General features: G+C 41.9%; 1 protein-coding gene across 3 annotated transcripts in view; it reads left to right on the top strand.

The window, feature by feature from the left end:
- The first annotated feature begins 137 nt into the window (after positions 1-137).
- The window catches only part of ZNF407 (zinc finger protein 407), a 349,389-nt gene continuing 324,703 nt past the window's right edge, over positions 138-24,823 (top strand). For 2 of the 3 annotated variants that reach the window (XR_010470399.1, XR_010470400.1), the window contains exon 1: positions 138-504. The gene's annotated coding sequence lies outside the window, so the exon portion shown is untranslated. The remainder of the gene's footprint in view (positions 505-24,823) is intronic. The other variant, XM_065053014.1, reaches the window with a different exon arrangement.

Below are 24,823 nucleotides of genomic sequence, written 5' to 3'. Positions count from 1 at the left end.
CCCCCTCCGTCGGTTCCTGTCCGCACCGACCGCCTTCCCCCGCCCGGGACCCGCGCCTGCGGCCTCACTGAGGCGCACCTCCTCAGCCGGGAGGCTCAGCGCCAGCCCCTGGGGCCTGTCTCCGGGGCCCTGCCCGCCGAGGGAACCGTGCGGCCCGGGGACCAGCAGCCGCACCCGGTGCGCCCAGGACAGCGACGCTGCTGCCGCCGCCGCCAGGTCCCGGAAGGGGAAGATGGCGGCAGCGGCGCGCGCGCGCGCCCTGCCTCCCCCGCGCGGCCACCGATGGGCGCAGCCCCTCGCGCCCGCGGCCGCACGCGAGGCCGGACGCTCGAGCGGCGCCTCAACGGCTCCCGCCCCGGCGTCGCGTCACGTGAGCGGGCCTCGCCCACCCCCCCCTCCTATTCCTCCCTCCCCGCGCCGGGTGTGACGCAAGACGGCGAATCTACGGCGCGCCACTTGTGACCAAGATCATCACAAGCGGAGGCGGACGGCTCCCCCCGCGCGGTAAGTGTTGCCGGACAGGAGGCGGCCGCGTCGCCCCCCTGCCCAGCGGCGCGGGGCGGGCTGCTGCTTCGGGCCCTGGTGGGGGGCTTATGTGGCTGCGTGGCCGCGGTTGGCCGGCGGTGTGGCCGCCGTCTCCCCTCGGGCTTTTTGGGCCTCTGTGCTACCGTCGTTTTTTTTGCTACTGGTGGGCGGGCGGCCAGCAGGGCTCTGCCGAGCCAATCCCGTGCCTGGCTCCTCCCCCGCTGCCCGCCGAGTGGCCGAGGCGCCGAGGGCGGGAAGAACGCCCCGCGCGCCCATTGGCTGCCTCAGCCGGCCCGGGCCGCGGCACTTCCTTTCCGCTCTGCCGCAGGCGGTGGGCGGGGGGGAGAGGAGAGCGGTGGGACGGGCAGGGGGAGCGCCGGGCCGGCTGCGTTGCGGCTTCGGTCGGCCTGTGCTCCAGGGGCGCCCTCTCAGCCTCCTCGCCCGCCCCGCAGCGGGGCTGGCCGGGGCCGCTGCGCATGCGCGGGCCGCGGGGCTGGCGGGGGCCGGGTTGTGGTGGCCGCGGCCGCCTCCCGCACCTCCCTCTCCGTGGGGGGCAATGAGGGGGTACTGGCGGAGGCCCGTTTGCGCCGCCCCACGGGACGGTATTGGGCAGCGCGCCCTTCACCGTTGCGCGTATGCGTGACCGCCGTCAGTGCGGGGTGTGCGCAGGCGCGGCGGGGCCGGCCCGGCCCGGGCTGATGCGTGCGGTGCGGGAAGGTGTGACTCTGCCAGGAAAGGTTTTTGCTGGTCAAACCCCTTTTCTTCTTACTTTCCTTTCCCGAAGCCTGTTCTCGTGCGAGTGTACGTGAGCTAGAGAAGTTGTGCAGCTGTCAGTGAGTGCCAGCGCGTGTAACTGCGGGAGCTCTGTAAGCAGTGCCTGCCAAGTGGTAAAAACAAACAAAAACCAAGCAATCAAAAACCAAGCAACCAAAAACCGAACAACAAAAAACCCTGCCCCTTTACCACACACCTCCCCCCCACAACGAAAAGCAACTCAACCAAGCAACAAAAAAAACAGTTGTAGCCGTTTTCCCTTTGCTCTGTTTAAATCACCTAACAGAGCGGTGTTGCGATCTCATGTTTTTCAGCGTGGTTTTGTCCTCTTTAGGGAGTTGGCAGACTTTCAGGGAACCTGTCAGGTTGCAGTAAGGAGAACCAGTTCCCATAACTGGCATGACAATTTCTCATACATTTCTAAAAAGCGTGTATCTTCAGTGGGAAAGATGATTAAACCAAAACTAGCTGGTTTAGGTGGCCTTTGAGGGACAGGTTATCATCTTGTTGAATTTCCTTGTTACGACAAGTTTCTTGTTGCACCTTCAAATAATTAGTGTGGCCTGTGAACCATAATGTTCACCTTAAACTGTAATGTCAGTTAAGGAGAAAGAAAAGAAAAAAGCATTTAGTTTGTCATCCTTATGATGTTGCTATTGGTGATCTCAGAATTCACGTAGTTGTTTTCCTGTACCCTCTTGCCGCCTTTGTGTAGCTGTCCTGATGCAGACTTGCAAGACCTTGGGTTTTTTCATGTATTCATGTTCTTCTATATCATACTAAGCATGATGGTAACACCTAGAGAGTAGTAAATAATGGGAATCCAAAAGTGCAAGGGTAGTGGTGGCAGGAGTGATTTGCTGATGGTGCAAAACAATAATAGACTGGCATATAATTTAAACATTGCATGTAATTCGCTCTGATTCTTACCTTAATAATCTAAAGGTGTGGCCTGTGAATGTCATAAATTTTCTTTTCTATTCCTATATCAGAACATGAGTAATCAAGATGTTCACATGAGGCTGGAGCTTTGGATGTTGGGATCTATATTTTTCCCAGGTCACACCTGTTCATGAAAGATGAAGACAATTACAGGCTTCTGTTTGGTCTCCTGCAATCTCCTAGACTATTCACAGCAAGTTACATTCATCATAGAAGTAACATTACAGTCATTCCACCCTTATTTCATAAATTATTTTAGCATGGACATATAATCAGATTGTAGCTTTTATATATAAAATATGGAGCCTGGCAGTAATTGTATAATCCATACATTTTGAAAAAAGTCAAATGCACTGATGTGACAGCGTGATGATGGACTGTGACTTTTTCAGTATGTTCAAACATGTCAGTTTTATTAGCATTTTGGGAAAAGTAGTTCAAATGACCTGAGTTAAAAACATTGAGCCAATCCTTTCCTATCATTTTTCTGTAGGAACTATTGTGTAGTTAACAGCATCAAAAATTTCTAATTTATTTGCACAAAAGTTTTCTCTGTTAGAAACGTTTTTAAAGCTTAAGCTATGTTGTCTCCTTTTATAGAAAAAAACATTACTTGGAGAAAGACTGTGTGTGAAGCAGATGTCAGTCACAGTGCTTGATTAAAAACAATCTTTTGTAGTGAAGAACAGCATTTTTGTATTAGTGTGCACAAAATTAAGAAAAACATAGCTTTACCTTTTTTTTTTTTTTAATTTTTGAATGTATATACACTTGTGGGTTTGTGCACAAGCTAAAATTTACAGACAGATTGGCATATGAAATGTGGTTGAACTGGAATTGGTGATCTACATTAGCTCCTACATTCAAATTTCCTAAGATGGTTTAGTATTTAAATACTCTGTTTCTTGGGGAAACAAAAAGGCTGCCCTGAATGGATGATCCCGTCACTCATATAAAAACATTGGTTTAAGATATGTCTGGTCTAGTCATTCATTCATTCAAATTAATGCCTTGGTATTATGGTGCATGTTAAAATTACTGGGTTCACTTTTCGGTTTGCACATCAGAGTACAGGTGATTCTTCTGAAAGCACATCTCCAACAGTAGGGCCTGGGAGGGAAGACAAGCTGACATGATTCAACAGATGTAGTGGATACTACTCTTTCAGTGACTTTTTTTATTAAAGGGTTGTGGTGATGGGGGAAGAAGAGCTGCTCCGTTGTTCACAAAAGTAGCCACTTGGCATCATGGTCTCTTTTCTGTGCTTTGTATGACATAAGGAGCCAAACAGAAACAGTACTTCCATTTTGACAGGTTAATAGTCAGCAGGCGGCTGGTGGGGCACTCTTGGTTACCCTTCTACCCCAAAAGGTTTTGTTTTGTGTTGGCCTTGCTGCTGTGGATAGCAGAGGTGCCCAGAGCCTGGCCATCGGCAGCACAGGCCTGCAAGCACCGCTTCTTCTGAGCAGGGTGAACAACAGCGGTTCTTGGTGGACACAGATGCCTATAGGAAATCAGTGTGCCTCTCTGGTGATGCTTGGTGCTAATGAGAGTCATAGGAGTAACCATGGATGTCTTGGAGAGAATGAATTAGGAGTAGCGCTGCACAGGAGGTCGCATTGCGAACCGCTTAAATGTTGCCTGGCTCAGAGTGTCAAAGTTCATGTGAGATCTCTCTGATAATGTCCAAGTGGTTTAATCTGTGGTCTGTCTGCCTTTGCAGTAAACATTCTTATGGCATTACACGAAAGTGTATGAAAGCTTAAACAAAATATACCAAATTTCTTCTAAACTGGATACTTTATTTTTGTAATTTTGCCTGTACTAAGACATAAGCTCCAAGTGTTTATTAGCCTGTGCATATAAAACCAGTGAAGAAGCAAAAAATGTAAAGACGTTGTCCTTGTAATCTCTAATTTCTCACCTGCAGAAATTCTTTTGCTTTGGAGAAAGAAGTTGTATGTTTAACCATACCTACCTTTCTGCTCTGCAGCTCTGACTTCTGGTGATCCTGTTCCTGCCATCTTCCAGTGAAGGGTCTGTAGTTACAGAAGAGTCTATAGCCCATTCTAGGTGTTTATGTTAAATACGCATGGAAGTTTTCTTATTTTACTTACGCCTTATTGACTGAGCACCTGGTCTGTTGACCAGTGGTTCCATCCCTCCTTCGCCCCCAAATGAGGGGTGTATGTGAATGGAGTATGGTTCCCCAGCGAGGAAGGATGTGATATTTGGCATTGACCAAGGTGAGTATGTGAGGCCAGCCATGGTGGGACATAAAAGGTGCTAAAGAGCCATCAGCTGTTGTACTGAAAGCTCTGGATGTTATCAGGAGTGGTGCAACTGCCACAGCAGCCCATGTGCTGCCTGGCAGGTTTGGTGGCTCTAGTGAGCATCATCTGGTTGTAAGGTGCGTGTGCTGCAGCCCAGTCTCACACCTGCTGTGTACCTGCAGCTCACTTGAGGTGCTGGGTAGTCTCATGACTGCAAGGATGTTGTTAGGTTATGCAGGGAGAAAATCAGAAGGGCCAAAGCCCAACTAGAACTTAATCTGGCTACTGCCATAAAAGACAATAAAAAATGTTTCTATACATACATTAGCAACAAAAGGAAGACTAAAGAGAATCTCCATCTTTTAGTGGATGCAGGAGGAAACATAGTGACCGAGGACAAGGAAAAGGCTGAGGTAACAAATGCCTTCTTTGCTTCAATCTGTAATAGTAAGACTAGTTGGGCTGCAGGTACCCAGTCCCCTGAGCTGGAAGACAGGGACGGGGAGCAGAATGAAGCCCCAGTAATCCAAGGGGAAATGGTGAATGACCTGCTACACCAGTTACACACACACAGGTCTATGGGGCCAGATGGGATCCACCCAGTGGTTCTGAGGGAGCTGGCAAAGGTGCTCACCAAGCCACTTTCAATCATTTATCAGCAGTCCTGGCTAACTGGGGAGGTCCCAATTGACTGGAGGTCAGCAAATGTGATGCCCATCTACAAGAAGGGCCAGAAGGAGAACCTGGGGAACCGCAGGTCTGTCAGTCTGGCCTTGGTGCTGGGGAAGGTTATAGGGCAGATCATCCTGAGTGCCATGGCATGTACAGGACAATCAAGTGATCAGGCCCAGTCAGCATGGGTTTATGAAAGGCAGGTCCTGCTTGACCAACCTGATCTCCTTCTATGATGTGACCTGCTTAGTGGTTGAGGGAAAGGCTGTGGATGTTGTCTACCTGGACTTCAGCAAAGCCTTTGACACCATTTCCCACAGCATTCTCCTGGAGAAACTGGCAGCTCATGGCTTGGATGGGTGTACTCTTGCTGGGTGAAAAAACTGGATGGCTGGGCCTAAAGAGTTGTGGTGAATGGAGTCAGATCCAGTTGGTGGTCAGTCAGGAGTGGTGTTCCACAGGGCTCAGTATTGGGGCCAATTCTGTTTAATCTCTTTATCAATGATCTGGATGAAGGTATCGAGTGCACACTCAGTAAGTTTGCAGCTGACAAGAGTTGGGTGGGAGTGTTGAACTGTTGGAGATTAGGAAGGGTCTGTAGGGGGATCCAGACCAGCAGGATCGTTGGGCTGAGGCCAATTGCATGAGGTTCAACAAGGCCAAGTGCCCCAGGCAGCGCTACAGGCTCGGGGAAGAGTGGCTGGAAAACTGCCTAGCAGAGAGGGATCTGGGGGTGTTGATTGACAGCCGTCTGAACATGAGCCAGCAGTGTGCCCAGGTGGCCAAAAAGGCCGACAGCATCCTGGCTTGTATCAGGAATAGTGTGGCCAGCAGGACTAGAGAAGTGATTGTGACAATGTACTCCGTGCTGGTGAGGCCCCACCTTGAATCCCATGTTCAGTTTTGGGTCCCTCACTACAAGAAAGACATTGAGGTGCTGGAGAGAGTGCAGAGAAGGACAAGGAAGCTGGTGAGGGGTCTGGAGCACAAGTCTGATGAGGAGCAGCTGGGGGAACTGGGGCTGTTTAGCCTGGAGAAAAGGAGGCTGAGGGGAGACCTGATTGCTGTCTGCAACTACCTGAAAGGAGGTTGTAGCACGGAGGGGGTTGGTCTCTTCTCTCAAGTAGCAAGTGATAGGTTGAGATGAAATGGCCTCAAGTTGTGCCAGGGGAGAGGTTTAGATTGGATATTAGGAAAAAAATTCTTCATGGAAAGGGTTGTCAGGCATTGGCTGGCCAGGGAAGTGGTGGAGTCATCATCCCTGGAGGTGTTTAAAAGACGTGTAGGTGAGGTGATAGGGGATGTAGTGTAGTGGTGGACTTGGCAGTGCCAGGTTAATGGTTGGACTTGATGATCTTAAAGGTCTTTTCCAACATAAACATTCTATGATTCTGTGGTTTCCTGCTCACTGTCTGCACCCACACAGGAAGCTTGATGAGGCTGAAAAGCATCAGATTTCCTGACGTGGGGTGTGGGCAGTAAGCTCAAGGCTTCTGAGGAGCATGTCTTGATGTTCATGTGATGCCCAGCACACATGTCTATCTTACCAAGAACCTTGCCATAGAAATACTGCACTTTTGCGTTTTGCAATCCCACATGGTGTGTTAACAAGGATAAAATAAATGCCTGTTGCATTCTTGTCTTCTGTTGAATGTTTAAGTGAAATCATATGTTGCATTTCAGTTGGATTGTTTCAAGTACTTGGGAAAAGGGTAGCAAACGCTATAAATTAATAAAGGCAAAATGTTGCTCTGTCCTAGTTCTTTGCTGTGTAACACACCTTATGCAGGGGCATATTGACATTGGATTTGGGACACTGGATATGCACCAGCAACACCAGTGATCCTTGTGTTTTGTTTTCATAGAATCACAGAACCGTTTGGGTTGGAAGGGACCTTAAAGATCATCTAGTTTCAACGTCCGTGCCATGGACAGGAACACCTCCCAATAGAGCAGGTGGCTCAAAGCCTTGTCCAGCCTGGCCTTGAGCACCTGCAGGGTTGGGGCATCCACAGCTTCTCTGGGCAGCCTGTTCCAGTGTCTTACCGCCCTCATGATGAAGAATTTCTTCCTCATATCTAATCTAAATCTACCCTCTTTCAATTCAAAGCTATTACCCCTTGTCCTATCTCTACATGCCCTTTTAAAAAGTCCCTCTCCACCTTTTATGTTTTCTATTTGATTTGTTATTTTTGTTTTCTTCCCATTTTTGATGCCAGCGAAGTAAAGGCTGTTTCTTTTCATGCTCCCCATGTGAGGCAAACCTAGATTTATCTTACTTTTTAAAAGGAAGGGAGTTCTTGCCTTATGTTATATAAATTATTAATAAGGTATACATTTCTAAAAAGTCAAAATGGAAAAATTAAATATCTAAAAGCGTCCATAAGCTGCAGCTTGCTTGTTCGTTTTGGCAGCTGAAGAACAAAGTGCAATAAATACTAAAAATTACTAGTTTAGCATGTGTATCCTTTACTGGGCACAGCCTGCTTGTTATAAGTCAGAGCTAATTTTTTTGGACTGGATCCAGTGCTAGCATAATATCTAGGTTCAAAGATACAGTACATAAAAATGCTTTCTGGATGGTATCTTCAAAATATGCCAACTTCTTTTCTATTGTTTTGAGTTTTATTGGTACAACAATGGAATGATTTGACTTGCATTTGTTTTTTTTTTCTCCCTGTTGTTTGCATTTTCATTTTAAATTATTTACAAGTCTGAGGCTTGGAGATGAGAGCCTAATGAATGCTTTTAAAAATAAAACCTTCTTCTTTAAGCACGTTATGCTTCATGTTTTGAATTTATAACCCAAGCCTTAATGAATCATTTCCTAGTTTCTCTCATCTTAGAATTTATGAGCTGTCCTATTTGCAAGTTTTACCTATACAATGGAAAAATAATTCCTGTTTACCTTAAATGAAAAGAACTGTTCTTGTTAACAAGCTTAAACTGCTAATTAGGGATAATGTGGCAATAAATACTATGTCAAACCTTTTAGGAATACGAAGATGCAATATTTATTTTTTGGGCCTTTTCCTCATACATTCCACGTAAGAAGACAGTGTGCTGTGTTTTTTGATATCTCATATATGTATCAGGTTAATAAAAAGTATTTTATGGAAAAACAGTGGCCTATACATCCTTACAGGAAGCAGGTTCACTTCTGTTCTACATTTAGGGTGATCTATTGGTGCCCACATACTATAATGTTGCTATAAGCCTTGTTATTGCAAGGCTTTGCATAGATGGCCTGAACCCTCACAATTTCACGTGTATGTGGTGTTTTGTTAACAGTGAAGTTATTCTGCTGAAAAAAAATAGTATGACTAGCAGTAGTTGGTTTGTTTTGAGCGTACATTAATGTAATTTAATCAGGAAGGAAAGAAATCCTGGGACTAGAATTTGATACTATTTACTTGACTATAAATCGGAATATGTCCATTTACTTTAACAGAATTTTTTTCAATTTGCGTCAAAATGATCAAAATCAGAACCTGACACAAGCTCTCCACCTCCTAATTTGTGCATACAAAAACAAAGAAATAAAATTGGATTTTTTTTTTTCTTGGTCCAAATCTTACTTCAAAAAATAGATCTTTGTTTTTGGGCAGAGGTTTTGTAGTAGTGTCGTTACTTGGAACTGTGCAGATAGATTTTATGAAGAAACTTTGTTTTTAAGTTGTTTCTGATTAGACTTTAATTGTCAAAGCTACAGACTTGTGAATTTGAGAGCCAATCTAAGTCTAAGTAGCTTGACAAGTATTTTCTTTGACTCCTTTGTGTGTACCTCTGATGATAACTGCAGAGGGTTGAATGTCGGCTTTGTTCTCTGTCTGGTTTTCTTTGTGTCGCCCAAGGAGTTTGCAATAAGGATGTCAACCTGAGGAAGGAAGGTGAAGAAGAGACTGAAGAGAAGGGTGATGTGGGTCTGGCATTGGAGGTGTCCCTTCTGCTGCTCCAAAGCAGACACCTGATGAGACATAAGGAGCTCCTTATCTCAATACCAAGGAATCTTCCTTGTGTACAAGTTTATTAGGTAGAGTAGACGGTTCTTCAGAGAAGACAAATGAAAACCTGACAATGCATTTAGCCAGCTCGGTCGGAGCTGCTCCTTTTCCCTTTCCAGGTGAAAAACATGCTGAGCTTTGCAGGTGAACGTTTACCTGCAGGGAGACCTGTTCTGTGTTCACATTGTCATGGTTTTAGACGTTGCTGGTATCAGTATAGTGTATTTTGGGGTACAGTGTTGAATGAACATTTTTGGGTATCTTTGTATTTTGCATGCAATGGGTTAATACCCTGTCAGGGGTAGATTTCTTAGGAGGTGGCATACAGGCAGAGCTAATAAGATACACCAACTACTAAAGATGGAGAAATAGGCTGGGTTTCAGGCACACAAGCCTGTCTTCAAATCTGCTGCTGATATGAAGATAATTAAGATACTTTACATGAAAACAAAGTTAATCTCTGAAGTTTATACTTAAATGTTGTATGGAAGTGCAGAAATGTAAGGAGTGTGCATTTTCATGGGGTCAAATAATATTTTACCTATACATTTGTTGTAAGTACTTAAAGGTCATTTGGCTTCTAATTACAGAGTTTTGAATGACAACTAATCTGATGCTGCTGAGAAAACTTCAGCTGATATCACTGTGGCTATGGTTTTATTTTGATTTTATTTTTTAATGATTTTTCATCTTTGTAAATTACATTTCTAAGCTCAATGGTATCTTTTTTGAGAGAAGAGAAATACTTTACATAACATTTCAGTTTTGTTTGAATAAACCACCTAGCAAGTGCAGAGGAAAAGAGTGGTATATTCCCTAAAATAAAATTGCAGTAAGAATTTTGCTTTGTAAAAGAACGTGTTCATAGTGCTGGAATTGTCTAAACATTCAGAATTGCCAAGCATAAATAATTACATAGTTTTACACTTTCTACTGAAGTCAGACCCTGATTAAGAAGTTGACAGCCTGAGAGAGTCCGCTCTTTGACAGCAATATCTGTGTTCCCTAAATTTATAGAGACTGCCCCTAGGAAATAGACTCAATGAGAACCCTTATTGACAAATGGAAAATATTATTTTTCTTACAAAAGTTTTCATACTTTAAATGCACAGATATTGCAGCTTTTCTGCTTTCAGCTAGAGTAGATTTTGCTGATACCAGGCCTTCTTGCTGTCTTGGTCCTCACTGTCTTTCAGTATGTTTGATATTCATATTTCTTTTTTATTCCTTCTTCCTTGCTGTGCTTTTTTTCTTCCTTTTCTTAAACAAATAGATAATATGGTAATATGAACTCTAATAGGAAAAAGGCATTGTTTAGCTCAGTTGGGGCACTACTAATCCAGTCACCAAATGTAACCATAACACAGCATGCATTTGAATTATTAAATATAATGGAAACTTTGCATTTTAAATCTAGAGCTATAAACCACTTGTTTGAAAATGCACAGTTCAGCACTATGATTTTAGCTTGTAGTGAATTACAGGGCAGTATTCTTTGATCAGTTATTACAAGCTGAAGATTAGTAGCATTCAGTGCTTGTGTTAATGTTGAGAATACATATAGGAGTCACTGCAGGTCAAAATGAAGCTCAGTCCTGTATATTTTTAATGATTCAGCCAGCTGGCTGGATAAAGCGATGTAAAAACATAGAGATAACACAGTCATGCCAGTCATTCCAAATAAGGGTAATTTAAAGCTATTACACATTTTCAAGACTAGTACTCCTCCAAATTCTAGGACTTTGTAAAATGTTCTTTATTATAAAATGCAAAGTTGTCAAGGTTTTTCTTTTAGATACTTATTTGTTTGAATAGTTCTACGAAGTGCTTCTAATGGACTCTTGGTGTCTTTCCACTAAGTTAACAGCTGAAAGGTAGAACAACTAGTATGTGTTCGCTTACGTTTGGTCAATACCTGTTTTTGTAATGGATACATTTTTACCATAAATGAATGTAATGAATGCTAATAGAAAATCTTGGTGTCTGTGCACTTATTAACATAAAAAATAAAATACTCAGAGAGTGAAAGTGGGTTATACTGAATCATTGTGAAGATCCACTGATCCCTGCGTGAGGTGTGCAGGCTTGAAGCTCTGCGCTTTGCAGAAGCAGGAGAGGGACATCATGTTACAGAGCAGCTCCAGCAGGTTTGGAGGAGGGGGCTTTGCTTAGGGGCGGGTTTCAGGACCCCAGGGCAGCTGACAGGCCCGGGGTTCAAGAACAAGGCTTTCCAGGTTCCCCAGAGGTAAACAGTGCAGCAGTAGCTCAGCAGAGCCAGTGTTTTCTTCCTTTTCTCCAGGCTGCTATACCAACCAACTCTCCTTTTCTTGGGTTAGGACTTGTGCTCGCTGCCTGTCTCCTCTGGCCGAGGAGGCTGTCCCCTGTGGCTTGAGCAGGAACTGACTTTTTATTTCCATCTGTGCATTGTGTGTGAGATAACCAGTACCTAACTCAGGACTCCAGCTCTCACTTTCTGTTGCAGACATTTTAAAGCTTCACACTGAGCAGTTCTGTAGTGCCTGACATCCCTGGTGGATACAGGCTTATGTAATTTTGGACTGTTGAATTTTTGAAACTGAGTGGGGATTTTTGTTCCATAGGGCCACCCGAACCCTTAGAGCAGGGGTGTCAAACTAATTTTCACCAGAGGCTGCATCGGCCTCGCGGTTGCCTTCAAAGGGCCGAATGTAATTTTAGGACTGTGTAAAGGTAACTACTCATAAAATTACATTCGGCCCTTTGAAGGCAACCGCAAGGCTGATGTGGCCCCTGGTGAAAATTAATTTGACACCCTTGCCTTAGAGCATCCTTGGTGATTAGTTCAGCCTTCTCTTTTCCTTCATTGTTTTCCTTTTGGTGACCTGGCATAAACTCCATAAGTTGGGCACTGATTTTACACTTGCAGCCTTTGCTGTTGAGTCTGGTTGCTTTAAGGTTTTATTTGTCACAGAGCACCAACTTTCTCATTCTTTCTCTTCACTATTCATCTCTATGGCAAATAAAATTATTCTATCAAAATAACTATGATATCAATGCCTACTAGATCCTTAAAATTCTTACGTTGTAGTTCTTTTTGTTCATGTACCTTTTTTTGAGAGTGTGGCAGGAGAGTGTGTAGGTATAATAATATCTTTCTACTGATTTTTTTTTAGTTTATACATATTTTGGAAATATCCTCTGCTTTCTGTATGTGCCAGATTAATTCAGTTAAAGAATTGTTAAGAGAGCTCCTTTTGTGATGGATAAAGTTAGTTACAGACTAAATAAAGGCTGCATTTGAACCGTGGCCTTAGCTTCCTCTAAAGGAAGGAGTGCAGCATCATCTGGGGCAGCCCTGAGTGTCCCTGGACTTCAGGCCCTTGTGCCCCCCCCAAGACAGCGACTGCAGCTGATCATCTCCCACTGGTTCCTGGGGGTGCAATGTGGGTCTGAATTACAGTAGATGGCCCCTATTTACTCATTTAAGTGGCTGAGCATTAAAGTCCTTAGTCTGTTTTCTTCCTTCTCTCACATATTTTCTTGCCCTCCTCCTGCAACAGATTTTTTTTTTTTTTAATTTGTAAAAGGAAAAGTATACCTAAGTATGAAGTGAATTTTTACAACCGAGTTATAAATTCCAAAAACCAGGAGGTTTATAATGGAAATGCTTAGGGGGAAGAGGGGAGGGCGCACTATAATACGTATGTAACCTTTTTTCCCTCTCTTTAGTGAATAGACCGTTTAAACTAAATTAAGTAAAGGATATAAATTTTGTTGTTTCAGTTTTTAATATTTCATGGCTGATTTTATAGATAAAAATTACATTTAACAATAAATATGAAGAAGAATTTATACAGCCTGTTCTAGTTTGATGTGGAACAGCAAATCCCATTTCTGTGTAGCTGTAAAGAAAATTCATTATAATGTCTTTGGTTGTAAGAGATGGCTTCATTGTGATTAGTTACACTGATAATAAAACAACCTTTTTACAAATGGCACAAGATACATGAGATCTCATGTGTCTGCCTTTTAATAGCATTGAATTTGTGCATTTGCTACCTTTATTCTGTAGTCTTTTTTTCAGTTATAATTGGGCACCTTTAAAATCTACAAGTTATTAAAAATAGTCTAATATGATTTAATTTTTCTTTTGAAGCATTCTGGAGGATGAGTTATTAATGTAGCTAAGCATTCTTAATTGCCGAGTTTTCAAAATTAAAAAAAAGCCCTAATTTTAATTACAAAAATTGGGATTTATGTAATTTTGTTCAATTCTGAATAACAAGTTTTAGTGATACAATAATGAAATCTGGGTATCTGACATTATTTTCTGAATCCTTTTTAAGCACCTAAAGAAATACCTTGACTTTCAAATGCCCTGTTCCCAGTGACTTCAGTTCGATTTAGACGTTTGTGGGTATTTGAGTCATTTAAAACACAGATAGTTGAATTAGGATGCCTACTAAGCAGTTGAAAGTCCAAGTGTATGCATTTGGAGGGAAGATGATTTTGTGAGGAATTCATAGCCATTAAAGGGCCTTTTTTTTTTTTTTTAATTGTACGTGCATTTAAGAATACTTAGCTCTCCTCAGCACGATAATGCAGAAGGCATTTGATGAGGAAAGTGTAATGGTTGTAATAAGAACCTTTGCATATTTATATTGCTGTGATTTGTGCTGTTACAAAGGTTTAACCAGTAAAGTCTTCTGTATTGTTTACTTTATAGGAATAATATTGGATACTAGATTCTGGAAAAGTGGTGCGTATGTTATTTGATTTTTTAAATTGTAAAATGGAATTACAGGACCACTGTTAGGAGTGAATTCCTTTCATGCTTCACATAAAAAGCAAAAGAATTTGGTGCTTTAGAACGAGGAGTGCTGCAGAGCTGACAAAACAGAAGTTGCATTTGATTATCAAATATTTATGGAATTTACCAGAAAGCAAGAATCTGAATTGTAGTTCTTGGAAAACATAGGATGTACTGCCTGAGTTTTCTGGAAAATACAAGCTGGAACAACACAGTGAATATTAGGTTTCACTATAAAAGACATAAACCAACATTTTTGCTCATGTTGTCTGTAAGCTTTAATTTTAGACTGTTGTCTCTTTTCCACTGATGATTACAGCTGGGAAAAGAGGCTCTGTAGCACTTGTTAAAAGTGTTTTCATGGGACAAATACCAAGAAAATGACTATTGATGACTGAAACACAGGGCTAAATATTATTTTTACCACCTGAGGGAAAACCGTGCTCCGCCAGCACTCTGCTGTAGGCAGCAGCCTGTTTGGCTCACAGTCCACTTTCTGCACCCGTGTTGCTCCATCAGAGGAACAGGCTGGGTCTGTGGTTGGGGATGCTGGGGCAGCTGAGAACAAAGTGCCAAAACCTGCCTGACGACGGTGGGGAAAAGTGGCTTTGGGTCCTGGCTGCATTCTGCCCTGATAAATCACCACGTGGGTCGCCCAGAAGGGTGAGCTTGTCCTCCCTCAGATCTAGGGGCATTTGAGCTGAGTGATAGCCTACTTAGTAATATGTCAATTTTTTCCTCCCAGGAAAGCGTTGGTGCAAGTGTAGTTTCTTACTCTAGCTTGCTCTCCAGGTACTTGCCCATGGTGGCCACAAAGTATGTTTTCTGTGTTCATTAAAACCTATTGATCTCAGGAAAGTTTGTGGGATTGATTTTAACTCTGTGCTTTTCAGAGAATTAGTACTATTTTTAGCAATGACACTCTCCTAACACGTTCCCAAGAGAGAGCGATATATCAAGGAAACACAGAGGCCATGTGCATGAGTTGCAGCCGTGACCTAACTCCTGAGGTCCCCTTGCCTGGAGAAGCACCATGTGGTCCTGCTGTGACCTCCTGCCATGCGATGCTGCACCCCTGCCCACGAGGGTTTTGGGGAGCAGGAGGCAGCGGCTGAGGCCACTGAGTTGACTGGCATGTGTCTCCCCAGCCTGCGGAGCAGTGCTACCCTGATCACGCCAGCCGACAGCTCTTTGTGGCTGCTGGGCTTGGGGGGAGGGAGGAGGAGACTCCCCTCAACTTGGGCTCTGTCACTGATAGTGGCCAGGGAGCTGTTTGATAGTGTGGGGTGCCAACCGGAGATTCACGTTTGTGGTAAGCCAACAACTGAAGGAAATGCTCTGTAGTCTTGTGTAACTGCTACATGGTGCGCTTCAAAATATTGAGAAGGTTTTGCACACTAGATACCCAAGTAACAGAAAACTAGTAAGCAAAGTGCAGCTCTTAGATATAACAGAATGAAAGAGCATAACTTTTGTAAGTATTAGGGAAGCGGTCTGGTCCCCAGCACAACTTTTTTTGACGTTGCACTGCATGCAGCATTCCTGCAGGAGAAACAAAAATTTTAATTGCCAGGTGAGTCCTTGTTCAGGGGTGCACTGTGTCTCATGTCAAGCATAGGAGAGGACTTAGGCACACTGCTAATTCTCAGGATAGCTGAATTTCAGAGACTAATGTAGGTAGGTACCAAATTTGTTGCATTGAAACAAATAGACATAGGGTTAAATGAGTACTATTGTTAAGCAGAGGCATTTGAAACCTTCATGGTACTTATTTCCAAAGTATAAGTCCTGTGAATGCTTTGGACAAGGGGTAAATAGGGGTTTTATATGTGATGGTGATATCAGCAAGGGGCTGTCCATTCTCCTCCTGTGTTCTTTCCCTCCTTCAGTTCTTGCTGGCCAGGACCCACCCTGGGGAGATGTGGTTTCACTGTATGGACTGTGGTCCAAGATGGATGCTGCTGAGGCATCTCCTGGACCTTCTCTACTGGGTGTACAGAGCCTGTGCCTATAGCACTGCCTCCTCACTTATTCACCTTTGCTCTCCGTCTGCTGACCAGATGTGGGTTTTGCTGAGGAGAAGTGGAAGCCTGCTCGGCTTTCAGCCTCTCTTCTGTCATCCGCTGGAGCGAAGGCACCTTTTGTAGCTACATGGCTTAACTCTGCTGAAGGGCTTGGGGGTGGGGAAGGGAAGTGGCACATGTTGTGTCATAGTAGTTTCTCTTGACTGGTATTACAGGTATCATGGAAGTCACAAAGAGTTTTTGTATCATCTCATACTGCCAGTACTTGGAGTCATGATGCTCCTGTCATACCTGTCCATCTCCCATTGCTGTCTTGTATTGGTTTCCACCTTAATACCGACAGTGATAAAAATTAGACTAAAATCCCATGGTAACCCCCTGAACTGTTCAGAGTGCAGAAGTATTAATATGTAGCTTTTAAAGGATGTTTAGCAACTTCACCTAAAGCATGTGTTTGTTCACTTGAAAGCAGATAACAGTTTTTGTGGAGAAAGCCAAGCTTTGCACACCTATGCAAAGTCTTAGTGATGATCACCCAGGGTTATTGGGTGAAAAAAAATCCCTCTATTTGTTGCGAAGGAGTTGGCAGGAGTGTTGTGATTACTTGCACGTATTATAAGAAACCATTAAGGAGCGAAGGTGTGATTTGACATGCAGCTTTTCCCTTGTGCATGGAGGGTTTATCCCCTCTGTAGCTCAGAAATGTGTACAGCTATCACCTTTTTATACTATTTTTTAATGATGGATATTCATTTCTGTTTGTTAGAGATCCAGTGACACAAAGAAGCAAAGGCTGCTGCTGCTTCTCTTTTGCTGAAGTGTGCGGGAGGACTGAGGTGTCGTGGCAGGGATTTGGGGTTAGCACCTATAGCACAGAGACCTCCTAGGTGCCTCCTGATGCGAGGCAGCCCCTGCCTACACTGTGCTGCTCCCCATCGCCCTTTGCCTTATTTAAGCACCCGAGCTGGAAAGTAAAATCTGAAAAGAAAGTCTGTGTTTCATGTGTCTTACAGGACTGAGCTGAAATACTGCTAGTGTGCTCATGTCTATTTTATTGTACAGAAACCCAGGTTTTGTCTTTATATCATAAGCTAATAATTCAGATTGTTGAGGATGTCTGTGTGTATTAATACTGATAGCACAAATATATACAGATATGTAAACATATATGTTCCAATGAATATATATTCTAATTGATAATAATACCAGCTGTCATTTCTGTAGATATGTTTGTCGAAGAAACACATAATACATTCCTGTTTGATCTGCTTTTCTCAGATGAAATGCAATTACTTCCTTGAGTGCAGTGGCCACCAGGTGTCATCAGAATGCTTTTATTTTTATTAATTTCACCTTTTCTGTGGAAGCATATATACACTTTGTATACTTCTCTGGAAACTTTGTTAACCTACCACACAAATAATCCTAACTCTTTATGTTACCTATTCAGCCAAAAACTCTGCAGCTCTTTTCAACTGAGCTACTTGAATAAGCTGCTGACAGGAGGAAAACAAGGTGCACAATAACACTGAGAAGCGTGTGCATAGGCACACAAATTATTGTATGCATCCTTTGCCCCAGTCATTCAAAAGGTGGAGATAGATACAGTAAGCTAAACCATGTGGGCTTGGTTTTCCTTAAGGGAATGTCATTAAGGAGCTACAGGCAAGGCAGAAAATGATTACACAGAAAATACCAGTATTTAAAACATGTTGAATTTCCCTTTCTATCTTCTGCCATTCTTTCTCCTTTTTATGCCTTTTCTACAGTTTTGGTGTCTTAACTTCACATTAAATGTATTTTTTTTTTTTTTTAATGATTTCACTCTGGATGTTAGGCATACTTGTATTAATTGTGGATAAAATACATGTGAACTATTATTATATCAGCCTACCTTTAAGTTAAAATGGTATTTGCTAGGTTCCTTTTTATCTTTAGTGAGCTATTGCTTAGTGAATAGCTGTGTAATAAGTAAGTGAAAAATGCTCAATATATTTTTTTTTTTGTTATATAAAAAATAAATAGAATATTTCAATTTCAAAAAATGCATTGTTTTCTCCTACTTCCTTGCAGTGTTTTCTAGTTCTTACTTCCCTTGTGCTTCTTGGTTCAACTTACTAAGAAAAAAATGTGTTCTGGGCGGCTAGCTGGTCACTTGTGTTGGCCTTTTCACCTGTGCTGCTGCTGCTGCTTCCTGAAGCCTGCTCATGTGTGTTAGGAGACAAATGTGTCCCAGACTGTGACGGTGGAGGCTTCTTGTTCCTTCTTATATGATATGGGAGTATAAAACAAGGTGCAAACAATGCTATCTCTTTTTTTGTTTCTTATGTTTAATTTTCAGTAAAAATTGATGAAAATTTGGTAAATCTTTTAAACACTAGAATAGCAGTCTGAGAAATTCATACTCCTTATATTTTAAAGGAGAACAGAGTTAGGGCTTTTAGGATCAGGTTTCTAGGGTAAAAAATCCAAGAGCCAGCTTCCAAGTAACAGCAATTTGAAGTGAGTGTTACCTTTTGCTGCCAAAGTGCAGAAAAAACCTTAAGACTTCCAGCATTTTTTTTGCAGGCATCAGCATGAGGTGGTGCCTCTGTACTTTCTCTGATGAATTCCAGTATGGTCCACTGTACGTAAGTGGGTCTTACAGCCTATGGTAGAAAAGAGATTCAAATTGCATTTACTTCTTGCTTTTCTCTAGTTTTAATTAGTGAAGCTGATGAGAATTGCATCTCGCATGAAGCCATGTCATTCTGAGAGTTCCCACAAACCATGGGACTCATTATTGCATGTGAAAAATGTATTTCCTCCAAGTTTCCTTCATGGACCAGATAAACTCTCTAAAGTGTTTTGAGAATGCTTGAACAGTGCTTTTCATCCGTAAATATCACAGTGCTATACAAATACGATCACTCTTGGATCCTCAGAAGTTTCTGTTGCATAGTTTTATTGCTATTGTTATATGTATGCCTCATTCTGGAAATAGTCAAAACTATTTGAATTTACAAATCAAAATATACAGACCTTTTTAAATTAAAAAAATCATTGAAAATCTGGGGGTTATTCAACGCTTCTTAGGAGATACTAGTGCATTTCCTTTTATTCTCTGTCTTGGACATGCCTATTGATTCTGACACCACTTGAAATGAGTGTATATCTATATCTGTCTTTCTTGACTCCCTCTTCAAAGCTGATCTAATCGGTCACCATTGCTTCATTTAGCGGCATTTGGCTGTTTCTGAAGTGAGTAGATGGTGGACTAGGGAGCCTTCTCTTTTTGTGTGTGTGAATTAAAGAATATATTCTTTATGTCAGGAATTCATAAGAACTTCCTTTTTGTTGGCAATTTCCCCATGTGCATCCCCCCGAATGACTTCTATGGGTTTAGAAGCAGAAGCCAGAGGGACGTGGATCACACTGTTGGGCGCGTTTCCCCGTGATGCCGTTGCAGTTCTTTCTGATGCCTGCGAGAAAATGAAGTTACTGGGTGCAGGTGACTTGGTGTTTTCAGTGATGACTATCAGTGGGCTTTTCATTTTGTTACTTTAACTACTGCAAATACATCAGTGTAGAAGTTTCCAAGTCTTTAGTCTTTGAAAGCCCACAGCTTGTTTAGAAGTCTGCTGTGAAGGTTCTGGTGCCTTTGGAAAATGAGTCGTTTTCCATGAAAGAACAGACTCATGATGCAAAGTTTGAAGCTCCAGCTTTCTTGAGCTGCAAGTTTGTAATGGTTAAATGGTACTCCTCAAATTAAAGGTGATCTTTGTTCCATTTGAACCAACAAGCATACTTTCTTCTGTATTCCATTATTAAGGAAGCTATTCTCTTGGTTTAGTCTCTCTGAAGGCAGGTAACTTTATAAAGCCATAAGACAGAGCTATGGTTTGATTTAGGAAGGATGTTATGCCCTTTGAAATGAGAAGATGTTTATTTGACACAAAGGTCATATGGTGAGATGAGTTGTTCACATTCAGTTTTGTGCAGACTGTTTAAGGAGCTCATTAAAGTGATTTTGCTTCATTGTATTAATGATTTCATTGAAAATTAATTGTCTGAAAAAGGGGAATTTTTACTGAAAAAAAGAGAAACTGTTTTCCACGTCACATCCTTTACAAACACTGCAGACTGGATATTGAATACTTGGAGATGATAATATGCTGACTGAGAAGTGCTTTGGGAATACTAGTGCCAGGATTAGCATAAAAAATAAAAATCAAAGTGGAATTTAGAACCGGTGAATATGCTTTCTTTGGGTTCTTCTGTGTATATCTATAGCCCTTTCCTTAAAGAGCTGGCACATGACCAAAATGAGAAGTAAATAAAAATGTATTGAGCATCAAGTTAAGGAACTTTGCAGTTCATTACACGTTTACGGATCATCACTAAATTGCTTGTCCTTCTCATCTTAATTTAAGATTGCTACTTTCTAAATTTCATCTGAGAATTAGGGCAATGCAAGTCTTACATTGAAAATCTTAACTGCACTGTCTCTACCTTTTCACACAGGGGAATTATTTACTATGTTTCGGACCAGAAATAAAAAAAAAAAAGCAGAGAAAACGCTCAACCAAGATGTTCTCTGTTTCCATCAAAGAAAAGATCTTCTGACTCATGCTCTTGTGTAGAACTGTAGCAGATACTATATCAATATACAAAAAAGCAGTGTAGGAAGAATACAAAAATTTGTGTTGCTATCTGGTAAAAAATGGTGGCAGCTCAAGAAATGGTATTTTTCTCACTTTTTTATTAGTTTTCTTCTTTATAGGTAGTGAGATGGTGCCGAATTGTGACTGTGGGATGTCTTTTAAATTTGATCAAACATTGAAACAAAAATTTCATTATTCTGACCACTTGGAAATCCCAATGCCTGAAAGAGGAGAATCTTTATTGGTTTCTGTGACACAACCAAAAGCATTATGTATTATGCACTTATAATTTAAAAATATGTATGTCTCCTGATATGTTTTGTAAAGATTTGGATATTTGGCCTACTCAGATGTAGCATATGCAACATAAACATTTTGCTTTTGAAGATCTTAAAAACATGCCTCGCTTCTTTCAGATGCTTGGAAAATTACTGAGGAAAAGCACTATGATAAAGACTTCACTAATATTTCCAGCAGAATTATTGAGCTTAGCTTTTTCTGTGCATAAAAGGTGAGGCCACTCCAGGTTTCTTTCCAAAACTTAGGAACAGCAGTGTGCTGCAAAGAACCTTAAAATGCGTTAGTTAATGTATGACTGTCGCCAAGCAGAAGAATTTGTTAACCTGAAGCTAATGTGGCAAATTAATTTTTGGTCATATCCTTTAAGAATCTGTTCAGCTATACTTGATTTATATGAACATTAACAAAAGATTTATGTTACAAAAAGTCAACCCACTTTTGAGTTAGAACAGCTTCATTTTGAACATCAAATATGATGTTAAGAGAGAGCTGTTTGACAGAACTGGGTTTTAAACTATGGAAATACTGAAGATTTGATGGCTGTCTGCTCTGCTTGGACTTGATCCTGTGCTCTGGTGGTTTGCTGTGATGTACGTGGTGATACCAGCAGTGCAGTCTCAGGTCTGTAGAAATCCCTTCTGGTTTATTTATGCAATACATAAGTGGTTATGTATTACTGCGCTTTAGATATCTGTTACTTGTAAAAACGTATTCAGAATCTTTAAGAAGCTAGAAGGAAAGGCACGAGAGCTTGCACCTTGCATTGTTTTTAGTCATCTTGGTCCATGAGTATGGCAGTTCAAGAGCTGTTGTTCCCCACTTCTACTGCTATGTGGGTTTGCCAGCATCGCATTGATATGAAAAGGCTTACTCAGACGCACTAATAAGTAGGAGTTAAGCACGTGCTTAAGCTGTTGTGGCTCCAGTGGGTTACTTGCTACATCTAGAATGTTTTTGTTTACCAGTTGATTTAACAGAATTCTAGATGCTGATTCTTTGCTCCTGATGATGATCCCTGTGCCAGACTAAGGTTTGATCAAAGATTAATTTTGCAAGAATAAACCTGTTTAACCTTGTGTATCATGTGGTCACTGGGACTCTACAAACTCGGAGTGCTGCTGATGCGTTCTCTTATGCATCGGTTTCTATATTAATACCAATTATAGGCCAACCCTTAATTAGTGTAGTGGCTTTGAGAGTGGAAGTGAATTGACTTATGCAGACTGAGGCTGAGGTCCACCCAGATTTCTGACCAGTTTGTTGCTTTGCCATTATCCTCCTGTCCCATGGCAAATCTGAGAAGGGGATGTCCAGGAGAGAAGCTTACAGATGAGGAGGCACCATAGGTTCCTTTTGCCTAGAGGAGGCTCATGGTATGGGGAATGCATTCTGTGAGTGATAGTAGTCATTTGTGTGATACATCCATGCGGGGAGCTGAGCAGAGCTCTGCCCACATCTCCTGTTGGGTGTGAGTTACTACTCTCCTATCAAGGAGGCTGAGGCATATGCTACTGAAATTATCTTAGAGACATAGCAGTCTTATCTGAGCAAAGATCCTGCTGGGGAGAATGATAAAATAATTTTGCTTGGAGGAGACTCTCAGGATCATCGAGTCCAACCATAACCTAACTCTAGCGCTATACCATGTCCCTAAGAACCTCGTCTAAATGCCTTGTAAACACTTCCAGCGATAGTGACTCAACCACTTCCCTGGGCAACCTGTTCCAATGCCTGACAACTCTTTCTGTGAAGAAATGTGTCCTAATATCCAGTCTAAACCTTCCCTGGTGCAACTTGAGGCCATTTCATCTCATCCTGTCAACAAGAAAGAGCAACATGGTTCAGTTCTGTGGTCTAGACCTTGTCTGAGATGTGGAGAACTGACTACAGCTCAGCAAATTGCTGACTATGGTCCCAGCAAAAAATAGTGACAGTAGCCATTAAGTGTCTATATCAGAAGATGTGCTCTAGTCCTAAAGACAACTTTAAGAGAGAACAAAAAGAAATTGAAGGCAATTTAATTCCTTAGATTAATTATTATGGGGTAATTTTAGAAAAAGCACAGCAACTGCTTCATAGTTATTTTCTGTCATAGAGAATTCTTTCTGGATTATGATTTCATGCAGCTGCATATTCCCATATATTGATATTTTGACACCATTTATATGGAGGTGGGATAGAGGCAAATATAACCCTGGAAAGGGTGTGCAGGGTGAGATTATTTTAATCAAAACTCAGATGTCAGGTAGAGATGAAACTCATAAAGGCATGTCATTAATAGTTGCTACACCTAACTTGTGCTGTGCAGCTGAGGAGCTATTGCCTTGATAGTACTTGTTATTAGTTGTATGTATAGATGTGAAGCTGTTGCATTAATTAGGAGAAATGCCTGTAAGTGAAACAGAGTGCATCCCCTGTCTGCATCCTAGTTTATTATGAAATGAAGGCAGAGATAAGTGTCTCTATCTACTGTTGACTTGGAGTACAGGAGGAATTAGGTAAGAAGGCTGGGGCATAAAGCTCTGTTGCATCTTTGTATTACGTATGAGACTATTTTAATTTCATACCAAAATGACTGGCAGAACATATGAGATTTGTGTTTTGCATTTTTTGCTTGCCTAGCAACTTGTTTGTAGTTGTGACTACAAACAATTTACAAAGATAAAATAAGGGAAATACTTTTTTTATTTTACTTTTTTTTTTTGCTAAGCATTTGAAAAAATCCTTGATTGATGCAATACAGTTGAGTTGAAGACAAGGTTGGACACCAGAACTGGGATTATTATCCGAGATTTTTGGTAGAGCACAGAGTAGGATGAACTTCTACTGGAGGGTTAGTGAACAAATGCTGAGAAGTAAGGCTAAGCCTCCTGGTACTGTATGCAAAAAACCAGACATCTTTTTGGAGGTGTGCGGCTAGTGGATATGAGCTGAATCTGCACTGGTGTGGCAGGAAAGGCATGTTCTGAGACTGCTGATACCTGCCTGTGACAGCTGGGAAGCATCCACCCCTGGTGATTACTGTGTCTCTGGCAGAAAGTGGCTTGTGATTTCTGTCAGAGGTTGATCTAGGTATGACAGTGCTTTAAGGTTTAAATCAAATTATAGGATGGCTTTAAATGGGGATGAAGCATGTCAGAACAGAGTATGGTATGGAGCCACCAGTCCCCTACTTATTAAAATGTCTTGAATTATGAATTTTTGTTGATGGAGAACCCGTAATTATCCTGATAAAACCTTTGATAGTGGAGGCTTCCAATGTGGGTATTAGTTCACTGCTGGTAAGGTTCTCTGATAAATCAGATGGTCTGAGAGGAAAGTATCCTATAAAGAAGATGGAGAATTGGCTTGAGATTGTAAGTTGTCTTGTACAGCAAAGAAAAACTGACTGTTCTTCTCCAGGCCATGCAAGTGAAGAGAGGTCAGGTCTCAGTGCTAGGCTGGGAGCCTGCTGTGGAGGAAAAGGAGAAAAGGACTCACAGCTGCTGCTGCAAACAGCTAAGGACGGATTTGTGGCACTCATCACTGAAGTAATTTCATGATATTTCCCAAGTTATATGAATGAAGCTGTACTGCAGTTAAACAACAGAATTTTCATCCTTTTTTTTTCTTCTGTATCCCAAACAGTGCTCATAAACATTTTCAGGGTAAGCTTGCACTTCAAAGCCTTCATCTTCCTCTGCTAATAATTGCTGTAGTGATTTTGAACATACTGACAATATGCGGATTTACTCCAGCTGAGAATATAGACCTGATTGTTTTACTTCTGATTAATTGTGATAGTTCGTATCATGGGTTACTGAACAAAGAAAAAGAATAGTGTGTAAGAATCACAAAACCACAGTTAGCAATATCTGGATGCTCCAAAGGGCTGTTG

This window comes from Columba livia, chromosome 2 (assembly GCF_036013475.1).
Source record: "Columba livia isolate bColLiv1 breed racing homer chromosome 2, bColLiv1.pat.W.v2, whole genome shotgun sequence".
NCBI classification, from domain to species: Eukaryota; Metazoa; Chordata; class Aves; order Columbiformes; family Columbidae; genus Columba; species Columba livia.
Note: the sequence above shows the minus strand (reverse complement) of the source record. Positions and strands in the feature narration are given on the sequence as shown.